The 24,319-nt window shown below is 39.7% G+C and overlaps 1 protein-coding gene across 8 annotated transcripts in view; it reads right to left on the bottom strand.

The window, feature by feature from the left end:
• The window catches only part of BACH1 (BTB domain and CNC homolog 1), a 92,869-nt gene that overhangs the window by 36,026 nt on the left and 32,524 nt on the right, over positions 1 to 24,319 (bottom strand). The window contains exons 1-2 of one of the 8 annotated variants that reach the window (XM_077118800.1): positions 14,471 to 14,491; positions 4,050 to 4,180 (exon numbers count right to left, since the gene is read on the bottom strand). The exons of 1 other annotated variant lie outside the window; for it this stretch is intronic. The gene's annotated coding sequence lies outside the window, so the exon portion shown is untranslated. Of the gene's footprint in view, positions 1 to 4,049; positions 4,181 to 14,470; positions 14,568 to 22,656; positions 22,868 to 24,319 lie in introns of those variants that run through there. 6 more of the 8 variants (XM_077118802.1, XM_077118799.1, XM_077118803.1 and 3 more) reach the window with 6 other exon arrangements.

The following is a 24,319-nucleotide window of genomic DNA, read 5'->3' as shown; positions in this document are numbered from 1 at the left end:
GCCAGTTAATTCCTAACAGAACTGTTATATCTCAATGGAATATGACTGTTATGAAAATGTGAACTAGCAACTAGAATTGCTCCCTATCAACAAAGCTTATTTACTGTATACAAATCTTGTATCATGCTCTTATCAGTCACTACACTGTTTTAAATCAACTTTGAGGTATGATTTTCATACAATGTACTGCATCTGTTTACAGTACACAGTTCAATGGGTTTTGACACCTGTATAGATGCATGAAACCACCAACAACCACCACAATCAAGACAGAGAAATTTCCATCACTCAAAATTTCACATAGCCCTTTGAAGTCCGTCCCACTTATTGCAGTTTACATGGTCGTTCAAGCAAATACCACACGATCAGTTGGGTTTAAACAAGGGGAATTCATTAGCTCATGGTTTTGAGGCTACAAATAGTCCAAATCAAGGTGTCATTAAGATGACACTTTCTTCCCAAAGACTGGTGCCCTGTGGCTGGTTGGCTGGCTGGGATCCTTGGTGCTTGGCTCAAGTCACATAACAATACACATGGCAGCCTTTCTTGGTCTCTCCATCTTTTTCTGGCTTCCCTTGGCTTTCTATCTGAATTTCATTCAGTGACCAAAGGGCTCCAGGAATAGGATAAATACCCACCCTTCAGTTAAGGATCATACCTTAACTGAAGTAACCTCATCAAAAAAGACCTACTTACAATGGGTTCACACCTACAGATGTGGATTAAGTTTAAGAATATGTTACTCTGGGGTACATACAGCTCCAAACCACACCTCCTTGTGCCCTGGCTGTGGGTAACCTAGATCTGCTTTTTATCACTATAGATGAGTGTGCATTTCCTGTGATCTTTATATAAATGGAATCATACATTATATACTTGTTTCTGGCTTTTTTCATTCAGCGTTAACAACTTAGCCACATGCTGTTGTACACATCAGGCATTTGTTCCTTTTTATTGCTAAGTGGTACTCCGTTTGTACAGATACACCACAAGTTGTTTACCCATTCAACTGTTGATATACTACTGTAATAAAGATGCACATTTGCATTGTTTACAGTTTAGGGCTTCCGTAATAAAGTTTCAATACATGGATATATATTTTCATTTCTCTTGGGTAAATAAATATCTAAGAATAGAAGAGCTGAATCATATGTTTAATGTTTTAGAAATTGTTAAAATTTTTGTGAAGTGGTGGTATCATTTTATATTGATACCAGCAGTGTTCAACAATTTCAGTTGCTCCATATCTTCACAAACACTTAACGTGGTCAGATTTTTTAATCAGTTATTCTAATAAATGCCCAGTGCTATCTAACTATGGTTTTATTTGCATTTCCCTGATGTGGAGCATCTTCACACATGTTTATTTGAATATCTGGTGTATCTCCTTTTTTGAAATATCTGTTCAATTCTTGCCCATTTTTTTATTGGGCTTTTTTTTATCATTATTGAGTTGAAGAACTCATAAAATTTTGATTAGGATTGTACTGAATCTATAGATCAGTTTGAGGAGAACTGACAACTATTAGATCGAGTCTCCCAACGCATCAATACAGCACGTCTCTCTATTTATTTAGTATCTTTAATATTTCTCAGCATTATTCTAATGTTTTTGTAAAGAAGTCTTATACATCTTTTATTATACTCACTTCCTAAGTACTTTGTGTTTTTTAGAGTTACAGTAAATGGAATAAATGGACTTGTTTTTTAAATTTAATTTTCTAATTTGTTTCCTGCTACTAAATAAGCATAGTTCGATTTTTAAAATATTAACCTTGAATTCTGTAACTCTGATTAATTCCCTTATTAGTTCTGGTAGTTGTTCTATAGATTCCTTAGGATTTGCTATGTATACCATCATATCATCTATAAAGAAAGACAGTTTTCTTTCCCATATTTATGCCCTTTATATCTTTTTCTTGCCTTATTGCAATGCAATGACTGGATCAAAATGGTGAAGTGGGCATCCTTGCCTTACTGCCTTAGAAAGTGCTCAACACCTATTATTACATTTGATGTTAGTGGTACATTTCTCTATATGAACAACTGATGAGCAGAGAGGGGAGTGCAATATTTACTATCCCAGTTAACTTAAGACTACTACAAAAGCTCAGAAAAGGGAAAAAAAAGTAAAGAATGAAAATTCCCAAAAATTCAAAAATTCTCCCAAAAGAGTGCATTTCTATACTACTTAATTCCCTAAGACCCCAAATTCAGGGCTGAAGATGGGAAAGCCAGAGTCACTACCAGAGAGTACATCTAAGGATTTAAGGACACTATCAGAACCTCACAAACAAACAGCTAGCTGCTCTAGCCATCACTGCAGGCTGGATAGCGCAAAACAAAATTTTACAGCCTGCCAGTTGGGCAAGTTAAGTTACATCTCTATCAATGATAAAATACATTTTTTTAAAAAAAAGTAGGGACAATGACAGTATTTACTCTACACGATTGTTGGGAGGATCAAAGGAAATAGTATACATCATGCTCTTAAGACAGTGTCTGCACATAGTGAGCGTTCAATAATCATTAGCTATTATATGAATTTGATGCTAGAAATGTTTTAGTAGCACAAGGCAGCAGCAATGAAGTCTAAAGCACACTATTTAGCGTCACAGTATCCAATATTGACATAGTTGTAACAACACAAACACTGTTAATTGGTTTTCAACTTTCAGAATAGACAAATAATGGAAGATTTAATTATGGTTATAAAACAGAATGTAAATATTATTAACCTTGACAAAAGAGAAGTAAAGCGACAGGCTGGGAGATGGAATTAGAGAGAACTGAAAAGAAGGAGAGTATTTCTATATGACATATAACATGCAGATTCAGGAGATACTGTCTTAGAGTAATGAAATAACCAAAAATGTTTGGAGTTGCAGAAGTGACCAATAGCAGAAATTAATGACATAATTATAAATGTAGGTGGAGAGATGGTATAAGCAAACAAAATCACAATACATCATAACAGGAAGTCAACAGATAGCCTCTTTCTTAAGTTAATAAACAAACCAAGACACAGAGACAACCACCCGCAAAAAAAGGCAGAAATGAGTAAATACGCAAATATCTATAAAACAGAACTAGGAATAAGGTGGGGTATAGGAGATGAGGTTGTTTTCCAAGATAAATCTCTGTATTTTTTTAAGTAAGAACATCTATTAGATTAAAAACCTCAATTTTTAAAATGTTTAAGTAGAGAGTAAACAATAATGTAAATCCCAGCTAAGTCTAAGTTGATAACTTACTGTGTTAATGAAATATTATGATTCTTCAAATAGAAAACGTATTTTGATACAGAGAAAATAATCTTGAACTAAAATTTTAGATTATTTTGATTAAACCAGGAAATAGTGATGGTATAAAAAATACAAAATGTCTTCTTGTTTGGGAAAAATGTTTCACATACTGCTTAATATTTTATATTGATAGAGATACTAATTCATATAGGATCTTAAAAAATTTAAAGGTAACCTAGAGAAATGAGTGGTGAACTTCTAAATCTTTCAGAATCTAATGAAATCTATTGATCCTCCACAAAAAAAGGTACTCAGACAATAAAATTTTACTTTTGCTTTTTAGTAGAACTGATGAAGTAAACCAAGAGCTAAGACTAATTAAAAAGACCAACAAAACTAACTTCTGCAAAGACTAAAGAAAAAAAGGTGGAAAATATGAATATACAACATTCCTACATAGACAAAACAGGCTGTAATGGCTCCACCAATTCCTCGATCCTCCCCCCTCCTCTTTTACCAACTATTCTCTGATCCCTTCACAAGCAAAACTCCCAAAATGAGCCACTTAAATTCACACTGTCTTCCACTTCCCTCTCCTCCCAATCTCACTTGAGCCTACTAATATCAGGCCTTTTTCCCTCCACTCTACAAAAAGCACTTTTTTGAGGATGATCAAGGACCTCCACATTGCCAAATGGCAGATTTTCAGTCCTCTTCTTTTGAAGTCTCTTGATGATCATTACCTTCCTGAAAGCCTTTCTTCACTTACAGGATAGGATACCACAAACTTGATTGCCCACTGACCTCAATGGCAGTTACTTGTCAATTCCTTTGCTGGATTTTCCTTCTCTTCTAAACCTCCAAATGCTGAGGGCCTAGGGCTTGGTCCCCAGATCTTTCCTTTCTTTTGTCTCCAAATGTCCCTCGGAGAACTTCTGCAGAGGCACAGGTGGGCCATGATCACTACACGGACTTGGCCCATGTTTATGGTCTAGCCCCGCAACTTTCTCCCCTGAACTTCAACACATCATGTATCCAACCACTCGTACTGAGTACTCATTACTAGGCACGCCTGAGAAATCTTGCTTCCTTCCTCTCCCAGTTAGGATATATATCAAAATATTAACATGATTACATGTACAAATTTTTATTTTCTTCTTTTGTTTCTTAACAATAAACACACATTACTTTAAAATCTGAAAACCAGTAGATAAACAGCTACAAAAAAAAATGCCTTTGTTAAAAATGCAGTTCACATGTACTTCCACTGTCTTAGAGTCTCTAAGGAATGCCACTTATTTTTTTCCTTTTTATAAGATATTTCCTCCCATCATCAGCAGATATTAGTTTGTCACTATACTGAAAATTCATGGGAAAATTTTAAACTCAGTAGCCTAAACTGATACTTTGCAATAATCACTATATAATAAATTAAATTTCACTGAAATCCAAAATGAAAAAGTAGTTTGATGTGGAAACAAATAATCCTGTTAAAATCAAATAAGGAAGAAAACACCCACAAGTCAGAAGGTCTTCCCATCCGAACAACTTAATTTCCTATGCCCTGCTTATCTCACAAAATTCCTTCACATAAAAGCCCTTCATAAAATATAAAGTGCTAAACAAATATGCACAATCAAGTGTTATTTCAACACTTTCAGCAGGATCATATCTGAAAGAACAGGAGTACTGGAATAAAATCAAGCCTCTACAGATTTAACCTGCGGTGTGATCTTCTGCAAATTACCCAACTTTCCCATGAACATCAACACTTAATATTAAGGATTAAATACATTTAAAATGAATAGCACAGTACTTGGCAAAAGATCATTAATATTTTATCATTACTATTGCCATTATGCAAGTGACAAAAGAAAACTATACTGGAAATAATTCTACAAATCCAAGAATTAAGTTACAATATCCAAAGATCCTTGACTGTTTTCAATAAAAATTCAGTGTCTAATAAAGATCTCAACAAAGTAAAAGGAATGTATTAAAAACTGCACAAGTCTGCCTAAGATACATAATTGCTAATTTCATAGAGTTAAGAATTTCTAACTAAAAATGTACATTCATCTATCTGACCTAATTATGTTACAGATGAGAAAACTGATGCTCTGAGAGGTTCATTAACTTAAACAAGGTCAGAAAGGTTGTTACCCACAGGTCCAAATAATACATTGCAATCAATGTCGCGTGGCCTAAGTGGCATGATGGAAAGGAGGGGCTAAAATGGGGGAAAAGACCGAAGAACAAAGAGTAACAGGAAGTAAGATAAAAGTAAGTACAAGGGGTTTGGTTCCTGGCCCATACACTTTCCAAACAGACAAACCTGACAAAAACAAACAAACAAGAAAAAATTCAACAATTGATGCTGCAATACAGGATATTCACATGGAAAAAGAATGAAATGTGACTCCGCCATACAGCATACCAAAAAAAACTAAGTTCCTATGAGAATAAATAATGTAATACAAACAGATTAAATAGACATTTTATAGAAAAATGTCCCTTATAGTCAATATTTGATTAATTAATTTCTGATTAACATTTCTTGGATTATATACCAATTTTATATATTATTAAAAGGGATCTGACACTAAACTATGCTGAAATTAAATCTAAGTCTATAGTTACACACAACTGCATTTGGAAAATTCAAAAAGGAAAGAAAGCTAGGAGATATTTTATTAAAAGCTACTTTCAATAGAGAAGTATTATCTATGCTCTAAATTCATAATAAAATATTAAAGATTCCATGTCATTTTGTTTTCAAACTGTAAAAATTATAACAATGATCCAAATTATTTATTTCTAGCTGTCTGGCAGTCAAAGCCCTAAAATTAATTCAAAGTTAAAACGACCCTGTGTAGGTCTACGCATTTATATCCACAGTAAGTGAAAAACCAAGACAGAGCAACAACAACAAAAAGACGTGCTCTTCAAATTCCCAGCCATTCCTTAAATACCACTTAGCTGCAACTCACAGTAAACTTGAATGAAAAGTAAAGGACTAAGAGTAAAACAAATAATTTGAATTAAATAAGGCAGCAGTTACAACAGAGCAATTAGTATTTCAAATGAATCACAGACTTATAACTTTTTAATTCAAGTAAAGGTACTCAGTTTAAAAGATTTATTTAAAAATAGCCTCATTTCTCACAGCCACCACTGCGCTACAATATCTCAGTATACTTAAACTGACACTATAATTTTTAAATCTTTTTTTTTGTAATTTATGTTTAATTTGGAAATCAAAATAATGATCTTGGAAATGAGAGCTTCTAACCACTCTACATTTTCCATTCTAGCCCACAAGAGCTACTTTTCAATATATGATAATCACAAGATTTAGTCAAAACTAAGATTTGGGGGCTATATAAAAAGAAAAAACTGAAATATCTGTTTAAATGTTATTTGAGTAAACACTGAGTAGGTAAATACTATTTCATTTTATCTGAGACAAAAACTATGTCAGCAGAATGAGTAAGTCTTTCTAAATTCTATCCAAAGAAGTGCTAAGTTCTCAGAAGCGTACTCTGACCATTTTTCATAGTCTATCAGCTACTTTCAAATGGGAAAAACAAATCATAATCAATTTTTATTTTGTGACTCTACGCTATTCATTCTTTATGAATAAAATTTCACATAAAATATGGGCTGGAGGACCAGACAAGACTGAAACACACAGTGGTGCTCTGAACATATAAAAGTGCTCTGAAAAGTTTACGGGTGCGAAAAGAACACTATATAAACTTAAGGTGCCATTACTCTTGAAGTCTGAAAGAAAGAGTGAACTAGACTAACCAAGAGGACAGCTTTCCTTCTTAGGAAGGGAATGATGCAAGTAAACACAGAGGGAGGGATGATCCTGCCTGTATCCCTGATTCAAGCATTTGCATTCCAAAGAACCCTGATTTCTCTGGCCACCGAATCAGCCATTCTATAGGAGCCAGGCTAAGCTCACCACCCAGGGAAAGCCACAGGTATATTGCAGGTGGACATGCCCTTCAGATGGAGAGACCCAGCAGCCCTCCTGGTACCGAGGGCTCTTCTTCCCCTGAAAACATTAAGAGAACAACAGAACTTTAGAGCTGTTTAAAGTACTGTATATATCATTTCTTTTACATATACATTTTTGGTAAAATGGTCATTTAAAATTTTAAATTGAAAAATTAAAATACCTATTTGATCTGTTTGCAAAAGTAATACTTGATCAGAGCAGAAAATATAACCCATGAAAGGGAGAAAAAAACACCTAAAATTCCACATCCAAAGACAATAGCATTTTCTTTTTCTACTCAGGAGTGCACATCTGTGTGTTTATATGGGTGCGATGGCAGTGGTGTAAACACAAAGATGACACTGCAGACCAACCACCCAGCAACCACTCATTTCCTCATTTTCTAACCGCGCTAATGGTGTTCACATCTGTACGTACTCCCTGAGGCTGTGCATATCTGGGGAGCCAACCCAAGATGAATCATAATCAATTTAAGCCAATTACAGTGGACCCATTTCCTTTGACACTGGCTAAGGCAGAAGCTCGTATGCAATGTTAGCCCAGTAACAGATCCAGATCGGAGAGGGATAGGGTAGCATCTACAAGGAGGCTTTGGGAAGGGTTTTTCTCACTAACAGAGACCCCAGAAAAGAGTCTCTCTTCTTCCAGGAAACTTAATCCTATCTACCTGTGACACTTGAACTTGCAGCAGCCATCTCGCAACCATTACAGAAAATAACCAAAGACAAAACTCTCCTGAAGCCCAGTGAAAGAGATGAATGAGGCAGCCCAGTGAAAGAGATGAATGAGGCCAGTGACAACAGATACACTCTCAGAAACAAACCACATTTTTAAAAAAATCCAGAGAAATATAGAGTTTGATCAGTACTTGTGAAAGTCCTTTACCAGGAACATTAGGTAAGGAAAGCCGATAGCAGCTACTCACCTCTACCTGACATTTCCTTTGATTTCTCTGGATGACAGCTAGGACTGAAGATATGTATGCAAAGAACTCTACTGAGCCAGGCAAATGCTTTTTCATCAATGTAGAAAATATGATTAAAAGAACCAGTGACGCTATCTCTTATTTCTCCTTCTAATTTGAGTATGTGTTGAATTCTTTCTTGGGGAGAATGCTGAGCCATGTTGGGACTATTCCTCAGATGAAAACAGAGTACATAGAGCGGGCCATGGTGGCTCAGCAGGCAAGAATGCTTGCCTGCCATGCCGGAGGACCTGGGTTCGATTCCCGGTGCCTGCCCATGTAAAAAATAAAATAAAATAAAAAAAACAGAGTACATAAAGAGACATTAGGTTCTTGGAAAATGATGAGTCCTGGGCCATGATCTGATAATCACTTTACTTTTTTTAAAAAATATTTAAATGCAAAAGGCACACTGATAAAATTACTGATCTTACCAAAATCCACCTACTCGAAAACAACATAATAAATTACAAACTAATAAATCTTTTTATAGTTAAACATTTTATAACAAACTGATGGATGAGTAACCCTCTCCACTGATTTAACTGACTTCCAAAAAACCGATGGCACATATGGCTTTAAGCATACAAAGATACCAGGAAGATGAAGGGAAAAGCGTAAAAACCATCCACAGGGAGCTGAGTGGGTGGTTCTCCTAGCTTCTTCAGCAGGGCTCTGAAGAGTTCATCTCCTTAAATCAAAGACATCTCCCTTGAAAGTCCCGGAGGCAGGAAAGTAAGTACAAAGAAAAGATCAACAGAAAAAAGGGTATGAGAGGAGAAAAGAACCAAAGCTGTTTTCCTCACACTACCATTTGTTCGATAGCATTGGCGGTGGGATAGTCCTAATGTTCAGGCTACAGAGAAATTCACAAGATGACCCTATCATACGAATACTGTTTACTGTATCCCACTTTAATGGGGGAGTAGAGTACAACTGTCCACTATTATAGATCCAATCTAAGAAGTGAATAAAGAAATGAAACTATATTTACTAAATAGAAGCTGGAAATAATTATTTTATTACCAAAAATATTCTTTTGCATAATGAATTACCTAAGACATTAAAATTTATTTTTTAAAAATTTGCACTCGGTTTCAGCTGCATTAAGAGAATGTGTTCAAAATTGTGCCACTGCTGAGAAAGGAACTCCCAGCAGCCAGCCAACTTTACTGCATGCCCACTGTGCTCATACAACAGTAATTAACCACCAAGATCTTGGCAAGGCAACCCCTATTCCTTTGTATCTGCAGTTGCTTGGGACAGTTTTTATTATTTTATTTAATATTTTCTAAACTGCCTCTGATCCTGAATAAAACAAAGAATCTCGTCTAAGAAGGGTAATGATACTAAAGAAAAAGTATTAGATTTTAATAGGTTTAACATCTAGATGACCTGAATTAAATTTTGCTCAATTCAAGTTTAAGGCGATTATAGGTAAAAAGAAATCACGATTTTTTTCTCTATCTCAGGAGATGAAATAGAAGAATGATTTAAATCCAGCTGCTTCCTCCATAATCACACCAGTGATGAAAACAGAAAGCAGAACTCTAAAAGGTCAAAAGAGTTTAAACTCTTTTAGTCCTGGGTATATACTTAAGATACACAATGCATAATGTTCTCTCCTTCAATCAGTTAAAAATTCTCAAGTTTCAAACCCCACAGAACTAACCCATATTACTCCACTCAGTGTACGAGTAACCCATATTACTCAACTCAGTGCAGTCACTACTAACTTATGGAGCAAGCACGGCCAGGGCACACAGATCAGAAGACACAGCTCTTCACCATCAAGAAACAAACGCTTTGGTTGAAGGGATGGTCAAATGTTTGACACAACCTTTCTGAAATATTAATAGGTACATGACCATGTTTAGAGGCCATCTGATAATCATATCTTCTGTTCTTTTGGGTACTTCCTCTACATTAGCATAAGCATGTCATCTAAAGAAAATACAATATTTATAAGAAGTAATGGGCAAGTTAATTTACATTCCAAATGTTTCCAAGAAACTGGATGGGGCACTGGAATGAGAACCGTGACACCCAAGTTCTGTCCTAATACTAATAAGCAGGGAGAGAGTGGCCAGGTTACCAAACCTGCTGGGCCACAACATCCTCAGATTTAACAAGGAAAAGAGACTACATGAAATAAGGCAAGTGTTTTTATTTCTTCAACAGCCAACCAGTCAACTGACAAGTGAATGTCTCCAGAGCACTTAGCTGCAAATTGTTTTCCTTTCAGTAAAAGCTATGTCCTCTGTACCTTGTCCGTAGAAGCTAGGTATTTGAGATGATGCTACTGACTTATTGTCAGTGTCCACTTGAGTTGTTTTCCCTGTGGTGGTAGCCTGCTCCTCACCCACATGCCTTCCTGACTCTCCTCAAGATCAATGGCTATCATTTGGCTCAGAGAGGCTGCAATATGTGGCTATGTATGCCACCAAGTACTTTCCTGATTTTGGATAACAGAAAATAACAGCTAATACTTATTGACATTTAATAGGTGGCCAGCACAGTTCTTACCACTTAAAACCAGATTACACATTTAATCCTTACAACGATATCTATGATGTGGATTCTATTGGCACCATCCCCATTTTGCAGATGAGGTACACCTCGGTGAAGTACCTTACTCAAGGCTTCAGAGCTGGTAAATGGCAGAGCTGGCTCCATTTGCCAGTCTGGCTCCATTTGCCCCATTTTTCACCACTTTGCTTACTGCTTTTCTGTCAACTATACTGTGATCAAACTGACAATTCAAGTTTCATTCACACTGCACACAAAGCAAGCCAGCAGCCCTCATTTCATGGTGGTGCCAGCCTATGTTTTATCTATGGTCCTGAAATGTTTATTCCCTCCAAGGGGCCTGAATTCTGGTGAATACCTCTCAAATTACCCACACCCTGGGCATCTGGAGATTACCTTGTTTGGCATCTTTTTAAAAATCAAAATAATCTCATAAGTCATCTGTTCTAGTATATAAAATTGGCCCTCCACTAAGTAGAACCCTCAGGAAATGCAGGTTTAAGGGTTAAAATAAATCTTCCATAGCACAGCATCTGTCACAAAACTGAAGCGGGATTCCTAAAACATTAGTCTTGGCAAAAACAGCATAGTGAAGAGAATCTCTGACAACTAGTAATTTTCAAGGGCTCTGCAATTGTTATTCTGAGCATACTTCTCACAGCACAGGGGTGTAGAAGGCATACGGCATGAGATTTAACTGAATGGTAAACACTAACCACACACCCACCCCCACTCCAAATCACATGTCTTAAAGGTTGCTTTTCTGAATAAGTCACCTTCTCCTAAAGTGGGGGGAATGCTTTAGGGATCTGCTGAATTTTTTACTGATCTTCATCAAGGACGAGTGTAAACATGGCAAAACAACAATAAAAACATATATGTCCACTTCAGGGAGTAGGAGTACAGGGTAGTTTTTGAAAAGAATTTGTTACATAATATATATATATTATATACATATTACTCTCCAATGTTTAGATTATTTTCAGGTGGTAATAATATACATTAAACAACGTAAACACTTGACTTGCCTCCAAATTCAAAATATAATGGTATCAAATGTAATGGGCAACTTTTCCTATCTCCATCCTGAACATCAGAAATGTACCAATAAATTTATACACACACATCTAACCTTTAAAGTATACTTTTATAATATATATATATAATATATATATGAAATAAGAATTAAATGAAATGTTAAGAACATCTTGGAAGAATGATCACTCATAAGCAAGTTAAAGTTTAAAAAAAAAAAAAGCATTCCAGTGCTAAAAGAATATTACCAGGCAGTCAATAACAAACTCTTAAGTTCCTCTCTAAAGAGGGGGACATGAACCCACATTATATAATGTGCATGTACTACAGTTCATCTGTACTTTGGATTTAAATTCTTGTTTTACATAAAAGTTCAATTTTAATAATAAAAGTTTTAATATTTTCTTTCCCAATGAGTCATCCTGCATCCTACCCTGGAGACCCCAATCCTAAAACATTCATGATTTCTAATCTCTTTTCGTCCCAAATTTAAAATAACAAAAGTAATCGTTTTTTCTAACATAAAATGTTTTAGGTGAATTGCCATCAAAAATATACAGGCTAAAATCCGTATCACCTCCCTCATGTTATCCATTTTTGCACTGTTGGCAATGGAGCCTGGTATACTGTGTTGTGCACTCATTTTTAAAGCATCTAGAATAATAACACAAGATGTAACAGGAAACTAAGCACACTATACCAAGAGACCAGACACATATGGCTCGCCTTTCATTAGATGGCTCTTTCTAGACTTGACCCAATGAAACCTGCCACCAGAGACTATCAGAGTAGGCATGAAAAATTGTGGGGGGTTGAGGGAGCATTAAAACTTAAGAGGAAGGCCCTTTCAGTGTTCTTATAACGACACTTGAAAAACAAATTAAGTTCACTTTTTGAAATATATAGACCACCGATGGGGGAAGGGGCAGCTGTAAAAGTAGTAAATATTTTCATTACAATTATTGGGTTACTTCTACTCCTAGCTGCAAATTTCTTCCCCAGCTTTAGCTTTCTCAAGCACAGATTTATTCTCAGGCAGTAGGTCACCAGCCTGCTCTGTTTAAACACCACCTCAAGGGTACACTTCCTAAAAGTGTGCTTGCACTTAACCCACAAACTACCTGCATCTAAACAGACAACCCCACTGGGTCCCCTTCGGCCTCATGAAGCAACCCCTCCGGAGTGTTTCTTGGCATTTTATAGTGGAGGCATGTGATGACAGTATCTACACCAGCTGTTTCTAATTACCTCTCAGGCTAGGGGGAATGACTCAGCAACCCCACTTTTCACCTTGTTATCCAACCAACATATTAAACAATGGTAAACCACTTGACACAGGTATAGGTTAAACAACAACACACGATGCAGTCAGCACCAAAAGCCAACCAACTCCAAGCTGGCACAAGTCTGACTCACCAAAAGCCTTTTCCCCCTAGTCTTCCTTAAGGGGTCCAAAGGCAAAAGTGGCAAGTGCCGTCAAGCCCAGCCCAGTCGTTGCACCACTGCCCAAGACCAGGAAGAAGCATTCCATTTCTTTGCTTGACCATGTGAAGCACCCAAATGCTCCACCACGAACCTGTCGAGTAATTCCACCCTTTTATCTTTCTGCAACCGCCTTAAATGCAAACCCTCCGGGGTTTAAGGAGTGTTAAAATCTGTGAACAAAGACCTGGGTCATGGATAACAGTCCCAACACGGACAATTCAAAAAAGATCAGCATCCCTATAGAAGTCTTTGTTCCTTCACGCATGACATTGTAGCTTGTTTTCGCACACGTTGTTCTACATTTACTACTACACCATACCTTGAATCACCCCGCTTAAACCATAAGGCTCACGGCATAAAAACATTCTGCACAATTCCACTCAATGACATGAAACCGCTGGGTTACGAGAAAGCAATGGCACTCATGTTACATTAGACGAGCACAAAGCTGGTGTCTCGATAAGCAACACCCACTCTCACCATACTGTGAGAGTCTCAATTACAACGTGTGGGCAAAACTCCAACAAAGGGAGACCTGGGATCTCCAGTCCCCCAAACCACTCTTCTTAAAATGCAGCCCGAGAATGTGGCATTTTTGCACCAGCCGCCAACTTGGCCTTTCTCACGTGATGACACGGGCGACACACACACACCAGGGCCAAGAGCTCAGGCAAACAGCTCGCTGGACGCCGCGGCTGCGGAGGGCGCTGGGTGGGGGCGGGAGGACAATAAGCGGCCCTTGGCCCGGCCGCGCGGGCGGTGCTGATGTGTCACAGCCCGGGCGGCCCGCGGACTGGAGGGTGCGGGGAGGGGGGCCGGGGCAGGACCCCAAGGGACCCACAGGGAGGAGAGGTGTCCCGGACCCCGCCGCCCCTGGCTCACCCCCGCCCCCGCCCGCCGCGCCCGGCCGGGGGTAAAGTACAACGCCGACCGTAAACAACCGCGCTGGCCACGCGCAGGGAGCCACGGCGCGCCGACAGATCGCCCTTTCCGGCCGACGCGGCCACTTCCAGGAACAGGGGCCGCAGCCACCCCACCGGCGGCCCCACGAAGCGCCCCCACCCAGAGAGTTGCCCGCCAGGGCCCCCTCGCCGCTCTACCCCTCACGGGCCGTCCGCTTCGATCCCGCGCGGCGCTGTGCAGACCCTGCCCGGGAAGGGCGGGCGGGACCGCCGAAGCACTCACCAGAGCCGAGGCGCCGCGCGGCCCGACTGACGGCGGCTAGCAGCCCGGCGAGCGGCTGGGGCAGCGGTCAGGTGACTCACTCCCGGCGGCCGGCCGCCCCCTCCCCTCCGGTTCTCTCCCCTCCCCTTCCCTCCCTCTCTTCCCTTCCCTCCCCTCCCCTCCTCCACACGCCCGCCTTCCCAACGCCGCCCCGCCCCCTCCAAGCCCCGCCCCTCGCCGAGGCCCCGCCCTGCCGCCCGCGGCGCCTAAATCCGCGCGGGATGGCGGGTACACGCCGGGGTCCGCGGTGGCCGGGAACTCCCGTGGGGAGCCCGCGCAAGGCGCGGCAAGCTTCAGGGAGGCGCTTAGCAGCGGGCAGCTCCAGCCTCCGCGCTTGCCCCCCCTCCCGACGGACAGACCACCGGAAGACCACCTCATCCTCCCCCACCTGGGCTGTAAGGAAAATGCTGACGGCCTTCCCGTCCCACGCGTTTCTGGACACCCGGAATCCAGCAAAGTCGTCTCCAACTCCAGTTGCCCGCGGAAAACAGCCCTGGCCCCACGTCCCACTCCACAGGCCCAGAGGAGCCGCTTCTTGACGCCCCATGGTTAGAGCTCCTCTCGCTTCCCCGGGGGGTGGCACGGTGCCCGGGTTCACACGGTATTTGAACCTCCTGATAAGGATGTACCCAGCGCATCCGAGGGATTTTGTAGAAAGCATCTGGCAACCCTACTTCAGTCTCACAATGAAAACGGCGTCCACTCATAGCCAGGAGACTTGGGACCAGGTTCTCTCAAGCCCTGGTCGCGCTTTCCTCCTCTGGTGCTTTTTCTAGTGTTTATCCCGGTTGTGAGGTTAAAAATTTTGTTCTCAAGCCATTTGCCAAACGTTCAAAGTGCCTCTGGAGCTCAAAGTACCGTCTCTCTGAGGTGTGCAGATGGCGAAGTTTGTGCTTATCAGAGGGAGATGCGAGCACCCTGGAGCTGTGTCAGCTGATCTGACTCTGGACTTACTGGGCAGATGGCGCCAGACCCGAAACCTGATTTGTGTGAGGGGATTTTGTTGTTGGCTTTTGAATTCAGGTGGAGGTAGAGGCAGAGAGATTGGTGGCGGGAAGGCTACAGCCCCAGGTGTGTGGACTCGGTTCTTGAACACAAGAAAACAACCCTTGAGCTCACAGGGCTAAAGAGGTTACCAAGTTAATGAATTCAGGTACTATCACCAACATGACTGCATTTGTAACCACAGGCTATAAGGCCTAGGGACATTTGGGTTACATCCAAAATACATGAGAAAATATTTTGTGAAAATTGAAGTTTTCACAAGCGAAAATTTCATGAGAAATTGTGAAATTGGCATGAGAAAATGAAATAAGAGCATGGGGTGAAGAGATTCACTATGGCCTAGGACCCAGGAAGGTTTCCTAGAGAAAGTAACTTTTACATTGGGTCTTAATTGGGAAGGATGTATGCAAAAGTCCAAAGGTATAAGGTAGGTGGCATTTTGGTCTACCTAAGTTCATAGTAGAGATGTAGATATTTATTGGAAATGATAACTTGGGAGTAGATCATGAAAGGAGGTTTGGGAAAATCCTCTTTTATAGACATGGAAAAATTTTTGAGGCTTTAACCCCCTTTCACCCTGAGCCAATGTGATTACATTCTTCCTTCCTCACCTGTGCAGTTTCCACTGGAGGAAGAACAGACACTCTTCTTTGGGAGGAACCCATTCTTTACTGTAGGTAATGTTATTTTCTAGCCTGAAAATTTTGACATAATATGTGGTGTTTAATAATTTGAAAAATCCTACAGCGGTAAACCAAGGTGTTGAGATTTAGTAAAGTGGTGGGTAGTGATTCTCAGACTTCAATGTACATATGAATCTCTCTGGTACTTCTTAAAATACAGATTCCTGGGCCCTGTCCCTAAAGATTCTGATTTAGTAGGTCTGGGTGGAGTCCTGGGATCTGCATCTTCCATACTGATGCGGATGATCTTCCATCCAGTTGAGAAGTCTTGACTCAGAGTTTATGGTATGTAGTAGAGGCAGGTTGAAAAAATGAAACCAGCAAATGAAAGAAAACTAAGTCGGAATGGGAGAGGCCTCAGGCCTCGATCCCCTGGGCTGGAGGGAGTAAGTAGAGGTCTTTAAACTAGAGTCATGCAATTTTTTAAAAAGCTGATTCTAGAGGCAATGAGAAGGATAAGAGTGGGGAAGGGGAGACAGATGGCAGATTGAATGAATGAATGATACTGATGCAGCAAAATACTCAAGTGAGGTGGCAATTTTTATTTTCAGTTTTCTCTTGCTTTGAAAAGTAAATACTTTAAAGCCTCTTTCAAGGCCTGTATACCAGTGTACATATCCACATGTAACTTTTATGATCTGACCTATCCTTTCTGGACTTCCAGAGTTAGAACTGACATCAGTTGCCAGACCAACAAAACCTTTAGTAATCTTGTTGTACTTAGAACAACAGTCTACTCAATTGGTCACTTTTAAGATTCTCAGGCTCAAGAGGTTTCACACCAACACTCATATGTGTTAAAATATCTTACTAAAACTTTTTAAAACAATTTTTATGTGGTTCGTTGGTATAATTAATGATGGTGCCTCAGCCCAATTCCTATAGGGGAAGAAAGATTCCATAGCAAAAAAAAAAAAAAAAAAAACGGTTTGGTTTTGTTTTATGATTCCTTCTAATTGGTGTTGATAATAGTTTTGAAACTGGGAAAATTAGCTTGGTGGCATAGTGCTGTTGTTTTTACAGCGATTTGCAATTAGTGCTTCTTTGTCCCATAGTTCTGTTTTTAGAGCATCATACTTTAGGAGGATTTCTTCATGAATTGTGGATATCACAGCTTATTGATGTTCCCTTAACTTACCCTTCCCACTGACTAAGAGAAAGATGGCAAATTTTTCTGTTGCGAAATGTTTTTCTTTTTTCTATACTGATCACAAAATGCTATATATGTGCATTTCCACCTGTGCGGGTTTGGATATGTAGTGTACCCCAGAAAAGTCAGATCCTTTAATCCTTATTCATTATTGCTGGGTGGAATATTTTGATTAGCTTATCTTCATGGAGATGTGGCTTGCCCAATTGTGGGTATTAACTTTTGAATCCTGGGAGATGTGACTCCACCCATTCCAGGTGGGTCTTGATTAGTTTACAGGAATCCTTTAAAAGAGGAAACATTTTGGAGAGAGTCCCTTTTTAGAGCCATGCCACGAGAGCCCAAGCAGCCAGAGACCTTTGGAGATGAAGAACGAAAATGCCCCTAGAGGAGCGTCATGAAACAAAAAGCATGGAGAGAAAGCTAGCAGATATTGCCATGTTCACCATGTGTCTTCCCAATTGAGAGAGAAACCCTGAATTTCATCTGCCTTCTTGAACCAAGGTGTCTTTCCCTGGATGTCTTAGATTGGACATTTCTATATCCTTGCTTTAATTGGGACATTTTCATGGCCTTAGAACTCTAAACTCGCAACTTTATAATTTCCCTTTTTAAAAGCCGTCTGTGTCTGGTATATCGCATTCCAGCAGCTAGTGAACTAGAGCACCACCTTTCTTTCAAGAATATTCCCTTTTCAGAGTTTTCCTAAACATATTCTCTTTCTAGCCATTGTACTAATTTTATTACTAAAATAAATTCTTATTATAAATTAGCTTTGAAAACCATTCAAGTAATACTGAGTCACAGGCCAAAGAATTCTTCTTAAAAAAAAAATCTAGAAATATACAACGTCATTTTCACCTTCAGTGACAGGCTTGTCTGTCATTACCTGGCTCTCGAAAACGAGAAGGCCAAACCACTTGCATATGAGTCATTTGTGAAAAGACCAGGGGACATATTGATGGCCATAAGGGACAATAAAGCATAATGTTTAGACAATAACACATAATGTACATCCTGGGAGTTTTGATGTGGTCATTGTAACCCTTGAACCTCCTTCCCAACCTCAGAGAAGATCTGCATATCCATATGTATTCCCTTGTACCTTCAGCTTTAACCCTCATTTCCACAGATGCAACATGACATCTGCACCCCACCCATCATTACATCCCTAGAGCCTCCTCAGAATGTCTTTAATTCCATTTCTGTTGGCTTGGCCTAGCTCTTTTCGTCTTTAAATATTCATTCACTAAATCAGTTAACAACCTTTGGGCAAAAAAAAAAAAAGTAGACTCTAAACTGTGGAATTTGTCAAAATTGTCGGCCCAAATTGAAAAATTGCTATTTGACACCTTTTCAATTATGGATTAAAGTGATACACACCCCCAAGTTGGGAGATTTTGTGGAAAATGGACATATCTTATTATAAGAAAATGAAAATGTTCTGGAGCAAGATGACTGATTTTCACATGCTTGTGAAGATGTAGTCTAGGTTTGAGATGTCCGCAAAATCTAGATCAAGAAAAGACAGAAAGAAGGAAAGAAAGGAGACAATTTTGGGGCAGAAGAATGCAGTAGGACAGGAGCCATCTTCATGAAGGAGGTGTTGCTCATATAACAGATTTCATGACTAACAAAATGGACCAATATAGAGCCCAAACAGGAAAAAAATCTTGTGCCTCCAAAAGTTAAAAGCAGGAAGAAGTGCACATTAAAACAATGCAATACCACTACACACAAGTTTGAATGGCTAAAATTCAAAGCACAGCGCCAAATGCTGACAAGGGTGTGGAGCAACAGGAATTCTTATTCGTTACTGGTTGGGAAAAAAAATGGTTTATGCACTTCGGAAGACAGTCTGGCAGTTTATTCCAAAGCTAAGCATGGACTTACCATATAACCCAGCAATCATTTTCATAGGTATTTACCCAAATGAATATTGATGTTCACACAAAAATATGCTCGTAGCAGCTTTATTCATAGTTACCAAAATTTTGGAAGCAACTATGATGTCCATCAATGGTGAATGGTAAACAAAATGTAGTATATCCATAAAATATAATATTATTCAGTGATGGAAATGAGCTATCAAGCCATAAAAAACCGTGAAGGAAACTTGAATGCATAATGCTAATAAGTCAAAGAAACAAGTCTATAAAATCTGCACTAATTCTAATTATATGACATTCTGGAAAAGGCAGAACTATAAAGATAGTATGAAGATAAGTGGTTGCCAAGGGTTTGGAGGGAAAGGGGTGTGTTAAAGTTCTCCAGAAGCAGAAGTCTGTGTGTGTGTTATTTTAATGAGATTTATTATAGGAATTGGCTCACATGACTATGGGGATTGGCAAGTCTGAATTCCAAATGGCAGGCTACAAATTGGGAACTCTGATGAAGGTTTCTGTGACTTCCCCAGGAGAAGCTGGCTGGCTGAAATAGAGATAGAAATTCTCTCTCATCTGACTGCTGAAATCATCAGTTCTCCTTTTAAGGCCTTCGACTGATTGGATGAAACTTCTCTAATTGCTGAAGGCAATCTCCTTTGTTGTTGTTAGATGTAATCAGCCATGGATGCTGTAAAGCAAGTTGCTACATGGTGTGTCATAGGAACACAGGCTCAGGCATAATCGAAACTTTCAAATGACTGCTTTAATACTTACATAGCACAGAGTCCAAAAGAGTAGAGGAAGAGATCCTATTACTAGTCTCCCGAGGAAGCCAAACTACTTGTGGAGTGGATGGCAGCTCCACACACTTCTCTTGGCATCAGAGGAGAGAGACACCTTAACTGTCTGAGGGTGGGGTATTTATACAACTCTCAGAGAGGGGGCCATGCCCCTAAGAGTTCTCACCCTGATAAGTAGCTGGGTCTGCTGTGGTTTCCGAGTTTAAAGGCCTAGTCAGGCCATTTCCTTAAACATCTTAAATATCTCCTGGGGCCTGCAGAAGGAAAATTTACTGAAGTATCTGCACACAGTAGAAAAGGAGGTGGGAGTAGATTACTGTTGGGAGATGGCCACTAGGTGTGTCTGTGACTTCCCCAGCAGAAGCAGTCAACTGACTAATAATTGAAATCCGTGAAATATCTTCAGAGTGACGAATCAGGCCAGTGCTTCCTTGACCAAAAACGGAAACTGGACACCATAACCTGGCCAAGTTAACACATGAACTTAACCATCTCTAGAGTAGGTGGAACACAGAGACTTTTTTAGCACTGAAACTCTTCTATACGATACTGTAATGGTGGACACATGACATGATGCATGTGTCAAAACCCACACAACAGTAAACTCAAATGTAAATCATGGGCTTTATTTACTAATATTGTGTCTGTACTGGTTAACCAATTGTAACAAATGTACTACTCTAATGCAGGATGTTAATAGAAAAACTGGGAGGTAGGGAAGGAAGGAGTATATAGGAACTCTATTTTCTGTGCAGTTTTTCTATATATCTAAAACTGCTCTAAAACAATAAAGTATTGTTTTTAGAAAATAGGCTGTGGTATACCAAAGATAACTGAAAAATGTTTCTCACTCCCCATCAAGAGGGGAAGATTATATTCCATCCCCTTGAATCTGGGTTGGCTCAGCAACTGCATAAACAACAGAACACAGCAAAAGTGACTGTCATTTCTAAGTCTAGCCTTTAAGGACTGGCAGCTTCCACTTCCTCCTTTTTGAAATGATCTCTCTTAGGATGCTCAGTCTCAGCACAAGCCACCAAGCTGTGAGAGCCAAGCATGAGCTAAGTGTAACCTCTCCAATCAACAGTTCCAGCTAAGTAACCAGCCAGTAGTCTGCATCAAATACCAGTCATTTGAATGAGCAGTTTTGGATGTTTTGATCTGGTCCAGTTTATACAGGACTGCAACCCCAGCCAAAAGAACCTCCCAGCTGAGCCCAGTAAACTCAGAAAAATATGAGAGATAACAAAATGACTATTGGTTTAAGCCACTAAGTTTTGAGGTAGTTATACAACAATTGATAACCAAAATGTAGGTTAAAGAAAATATCCGATGATGGAGAAGAGCATTAAAACAGTTAATTTTTAAGAACTATAACCCCAAAGATCAAGACTTAGAGGAAAGTTGAGATAAAACAAAATATATAGAAGAGATTGTTTAATATGAAACCTAATCAAGCTCATTGACCTGAGATTACACTTTAGGTGCCCTAAATTTCTCTCACTCTATTGCATATATTCTTTCAATGAGGTAGAGAAATTCTTACTCTCCCAGAAGCTAATGTCAAAGATCCTCTTAGAAAAAGAATTGTACATATATATATAAACATGCACACAATGTATGTACATATGATAAATAAATGTATCATGATTAGATGTTTGGAGTAGAAAGCGAGACTCTCAGAATGCTAGGTGTTTAACATGACTTCTGTACCCAGCTAGGGAGGTATGAGAGAAGAGAGTGGAGTTGGAGCCAGCAAGATGACAGAAGACTGCACAAAACTTGAGCATAACCCCTCATAACTCTCAAACCCATGGTAAAGTTACTGAAAGTTTGATATGAGTGCCTGATTGTGGAAGGGGTAACATTTGTTACTGGAGCTGTCAGAGACAGCACATTAACACAGTCTTCAACCAGAGCCACATATCTGCAAGAAACAAAAATCTGACCTGATGACTTTGTTACATGTATTTGTTGATATTTACACCAAGGATTGTAGCCTGGGGCTCTTGACCTTTTATACTTAAAATTCATGCAAGTTTCAAAATCTGTTCCATAGTATATCTGTTTTAATAAAAGTATACTGCAAATAATTATGTTTTAGTAAAATTGACACGGTAATTAGGCATGCCATATCTTAAACCACAGTTTTACTTAACCCCTAGCATATACCTATGGCAAAGTTCTCAACTGGGGGCAATTATGTTCCCTAGGAAGCAATTGGTAAGGTCAGGATTGCAAGCCAGTCTAGGGCGGATGCTACTAGCATCTTGTGGATAAAGATTAGGGATGCTGCTAAACATTCTACACAGTGCACGGGGAAGTAAACCATGGATAAAATAGTATATAAACAAGGGTGCCTCATTTCCCCATTCACAACAAAAAATTATCTGGTCCAAATTGTCAATAAGATCAACATTGTGAATCCCTAACCTAGAGATACCCATTCCGTAACGTGAGGAATGTGTGTAAATTTAAAAAGGGAGTTTTTCGGTTTGCTAAAGTTGCTGGAATGCAGTCTTCCAGAAGCGGGTTGACTTTTTCAATAGAAATTTATTAGATTGTACATTTACAGTTCTAAGGCTATGGAAATGGCCAAATTAAGACATCAAGAGAAAGATACCTTCTGGCAGGAAAGGCTGCCCACATCCAGGGTTCCTCTGTCACATGGAAAGGAACATGGCAATGTTTTCTTGGTCTTCACTCCAAGATGTACCTGGTTTTCTGTGGGTCCTTGCTTGTTTCTCCCAGGGGTTTTCTGTCTATCTTAACTTCTCTCAGCTCTGAACTCTCTCCAAAAAATGTCTCTCTCTTAAAGGAATCCAGTAAGCAGATTAAGACCTACCTTGAATGGGCAGAGTCACATCTCCATGGAAACAATTATCTAGTCAAAAGTTCCCACCCAACCATATGTCTGCCCCACAAGATTGCATTAAAAGAACATAGGCTTTTCTCGGGTACATAATAGATTCAGATCAGCACAGGGAGTAAAAAAAGAAAGGAAATACATGAGAAAGAAATAAAATGGAGGTAGGAAAGAGGCTAAGAAGTACATACCAAAATACATATCTTTGATAAAAGTGAACCACAAAGCTATCACTAGCTTCCTATCAGCCAAGTTAAAAGGGAAACCCAAGTCATTAATGAGCTATCTGGGCCTTGGGGGGTAGGGGGGGCATGAATTGTAGTGGACACAGAGGGAGGGAGATGTACTGAACTCTTAAGGAAAAACTCTGGACCAAAGTGCCAAATATAAGAAGTACTTTGGAAATGGAGTTGAATGGTTGCTCTCTGAGTTATAAAAGCTGTGGCATAAGACCTAGTTGTACAAAGGAGAGATAAGCATATTATCATAGTGAACCAGAATGGTCAGTAGGGGTGCTGTATATTCACCATTGGCCCCTTCAGATATCCTCTCCAGACTTCTCCACACTGCTCTGTGCCCTGGAGGAGAGCCTCTGGGATTGGAATCCATGGGCTCCCCTGTCTCCTCACTCCCTGGCATATTTGGAAACCAGAGCTCAGCTCTCTTACTGCCAGGCGCTGGTTTGACTGTGGCTGCAGCTACTGTCAGGCAGCCTTAACACTGAGCTATAACCAAAGTAATGTCATTTTACAGTTGGTGATACCTCCCCATTGTGGTTGGCCCCATGATGCTTCTGTGTCCCTTGGTGGGTTTCCTCCCTTCACTGTTGTCACTTTATTAAACTCTCAAGTACCTCATCTATTTCTTGCCAGTTCCATGTCTGCTTCACCTGGTCAAGACTTGAAGGTAACCGCACTGAATATATTAACACATCTCAGGAAAGAATGTGACCTTCAGAAGGAGGAATTAATCAGAACTTGAAGCCAAAGAAAAGCTAGAGGCACAAACAAAGCAAGAGATCCTCACCTAGAGGTAAGCGTGTGTTGGCCAAGGACACAATGTTTTATTCATGAATGTTGTTACCTCAGGACAACACCAAAATGGGAGCCTCAGGCTACCAGACTTGGTTCCACCACATCAACCATTAAGGTCATTCTGCTCACATCCATCTGATTTCTTTCTAAGATTATTTGACTTTGCATGTATATTTGCTTACAAGGAGAGTTTGCTTGGTTCTTGAACATCAGTACTTGATACTCTTGCCAGCTATACTCTCATGGTAAATTAGTAAATTATCATTCTGGTTTTCTTCCTTCCCTTCTGCAGCTTTGGGAACATGTGCCTTCAAAAGATGGGTCAGTCAGCACTGGGGGGCTAACAGTTCAGGTTTCTGGATCTTTAAGTGAATCATGGTGAAGGT

The sequence above is a fragment of the Tamandua tetradactyla genome, chromosome 10, assembly GCF_023851605.1.
Source record: "Tamandua tetradactyla isolate mTamTet1 chromosome 10, mTamTet1.pri, whole genome shotgun sequence".
In the NCBI taxonomy this organism is placed as follows: domain Eukaryota; kingdom Metazoa; phylum Chordata; class Mammalia; order Pilosa; family Myrmecophagidae; genus Tamandua; species Tamandua tetradactyla.
Note: the sequence above shows the minus strand (reverse complement) of the source record. Positions and strands in the feature narration are given on the sequence as shown.